At 42.6% G+C, this 3,047-nt stretch overlaps 1 protein-coding gene across 1 annotated transcript in view; it reads left to right on the top strand.

Annotated features, from left to right (window-relative positions):
• Window positions 1-3,047, top strand: part of lrrc39 (leucine rich repeat containing 39) — a 20,091-nt gene that overhangs the window by 990 nt on the left and 16,054 nt on the right. The window contains exon 2 of the mRNA XM_034882096.1: window positions 229-232. The gene's annotated coding sequence lies outside the window, so the exon portion shown is untranslated. The remainder of the gene's footprint in view (window positions 1-228; window positions 233-3,047) is intronic.

Raw genomic sequence — 3,047 nt, 5'->3', positions numbered from 1 at the left:
CCCCCCCCCGCCTTCAACCTTTTCATTTTCTCTCAAACTAAATCATTTACTGTTTTTAATTAGAGTTGAAGATGAAACCGAGAACATGAAGATTAATTATATATATTAATAATATATATTAATAATATATATTATTAATCTACAGACTTCTTCCCTCAGAACTCAGACTGATCCAGATGTAAAACGGAGACAAGAACAAAGAGCTTAAACCACGTCGTGAACGTTAAGCAGAGTTCATCTCCTTATTATTATTATTATTATTATTATTATTATAAGAGTCCTCTCTTGTTTCTGTCTTTGTCCCAAGCAGCAGAAGAAGAAGTTAAATCTTACCTGTTGAGACGAAGCGTCGAGTGTTTTTTAGACCAGGTCAGTGTCCCGCGGAGCGCTGGGACGTCCCAGCGACCTTTGACCCGGGTCAGTGTCCCACTGGGACGTCCCAGCGACCTTTGACCCGGGTCAATGTCCCACTGGGACGTCCCAGCGACCTTTGACCCGGGTCAATGTCCCGTAGAGGAGGAAGTCGCTGGAAACACACTAAGCTAACTGAGCTAACATGCTAAACTTGGCATCACAACAACAAAAAAGTCGTAATATTGAGAAAAAAATTGTATTATTTTGAGAAAAGTCGTAATATTTTGAGAAAAAAGACGGAATATTTTGAGAAAAAAGTCGTAATATTTTGAGAAAAAATCGTAATATTTTGAGAAAAAATCGTAATATTTTGGAAAATAAATCGTATAATTTTGGAGAAAAAGTTGTAATATTTTTAGAAAAAAAGTCGTAATATTTGGAGGATAAAGTCATAATAGTTTGAGGAAAAAATCGCAATATTTTGAGAAAGAAATCGTAATATTTGGAGGAAAAAGTCGTAATATTTGGAGGAAAAAGTCGTAATATTTTCTGGGAAAAAATCGTAATATTTTGGGGGAAAAAATCGTAATATTTGAGGAAAAAAATCGTAATTAGTGATACAATTTCAGGAAAAAAAAGACCAAAAAAAGTTGTATATTTTATGAAGAAAACGCATTATTTGGATGACAGTTATTTATATTTGGATATCTCAGGTTGTTGCTTATATGGAAGATCAAAGGTAATATTTTATTATTATTACAGATATTTAATTTCCTGAATTTCAAACTAAAGTTCAACATTAGGGGCTCAAATTCTCTTTCCCAAAATGTGTGACTGTTCATTTTTAAACAAACATGTAAACAAGTATTTAAGGTTTTATGAAAAGTTTTATTTGTGAAATCATAAATATTGAAAAAGAAATATGTGCAAAAGACATTTCACATTAAAACAGGAAGTGACAACAAAAATAAAAGATCAAACACATGTTTCATGAAAACACACAAATGTCTGATAAAATGTGTGAAAACCATTAAACCAGCCGGTCTGTAGGGAGTCAGACTAAAGATGGAAGGACATCTGTTTCCACACCAGACTCCATTTAACATTTGACCGTTTTTAGGATCCCCTTTCAGATTAAATGTGTCTGAACTGCTGCTGGTTTCCTGAATGTTTGGCTCTGGTCTTCCACACCAGACTGAGTCAGACCGGCAGTGTTTCCACACCAGGCTCCATTTAAAATATGACCGTTTTTAGGATCCCCTTTCAGATTAAATGTGTCTGAACTGCTGCTGGTTTCCTGAATGTTTGGCTCTGGTCTTCCACACCAGACTGAGTCAGACCGGCAGTGTTTCCACACCAGACTCCATTTAAAATATGACCGTTTTTAGAATTCCTTTTTAGATTAAAAGCAACTAAACTGCAGCAGGTTTCCTAAACATTTGGGTCTGTTTTTTTGTTCCTGAACACACATTGGACACACCAGACTCCATTTAAAATATGACCGTTTTAAACGGTTACTCTCAGACCCCCTTGAGTCCTGTTATACCTGTTATTTAACTTGAGTCCGATTCCCGGAGTGTTTCCATACCAGACTCCATTTAAAATCTGATGTCTATAAAGTCCTCAGCACCTCTCCAACAGCTGGCGTTTTGGTCGCTCAGAGACAGACCGGCGAGTGTTTCAGCACCAGACTCCTTTTAAAATATGACCATTTTAAAATCTGCCAGCCGATTGAGAAAGAAACGAGAGCAGTTGGTTCCCTGAATGTCTCGCTCCCGTTTCCAGACACAGACATTAAAATGTAAAAGACGTTTTTATCGCCACGGCAGCTTTCACACGGCTGCTTGTCCCGGGACGCTGTGTGTTACCTGAGAGTCAGGTGAGTAGACTCCATTAAAACTACTTCCTGTCACCTGAGAGTCAGGTGAGTAGACTCCATTAAAACTACTTCCTGTCACCTGAGAGTCAGTTGAGTAGACTCCATTAAAACTACTTCCTGATACCTGAGAGTCAGGTGAGTAGACTCCATTAAAACTACTTCCTGTCACCTGAGAGTCAGGTGAGTAGACTCCATTAAAACTACTTCCTGATACCTGTGTGTTACCTGAGAGTCAGAAGAGTTTGGGCAGCTGTCTCAGGCGGCTCAGGTCCAGGATGTTCCCCACTGATGCCTCCGTCTGGCGGCTGCCCGCCCTCACTGAAGATGGCCGCCGCGTGGAACAGTTCTCCTTGTTGGCGCTGTTGGCTTTGTTCCCGCCAGCACACAGTTGCATTCTGGGCCGCAAGTCCCGGGTCAGCTGACTCTGCGGGAGGAGCGGCGGGCGGACATCTTCTTCCTCTTCTTCTTCGCTGTCCTCTTCCTCGATCAGGCCGTACCGCCGCATGTACTTCCTGGTGGCCAGGGACATGTTGCTAGGCGACAGCAGGGTGTGGGTGGTGTTGGAGGCGGGGCCTGCCGGGGGGGCGTGGCCTCCCAAAGACAGACGGCTCAGCTGAGAGTCGCTGAGGTAGCGGAGGGCGATGGCGTTGGCCTCCAGACTCAGATCCACGCTGGCGCCCGGCAACAGGGCGCTCGACGACGCCTCGGAGACACTCAGCCTGGACAGGACGGCCGCCGGGTTGATGCTCGTCAGAGTGCTGCACACACACACACACACACACACACACACACACACACACACACACACACACAC

The sequence above is a fragment of the Etheostoma cragini genome, chromosome 9 (genome assembly GCF_013103735.1).
Source record: "Etheostoma cragini isolate CJK2018 chromosome 9, CSU_Ecrag_1.0, whole genome shotgun sequence".
Lineage (NCBI taxonomy): Eukaryota > Metazoa > Chordata > Actinopteri > Perciformes > Percidae > Etheostoma > Etheostoma cragini.
Note: the sequence above shows the minus strand (reverse complement) of the source record. Positions and strands in the feature narration are given on the sequence as shown.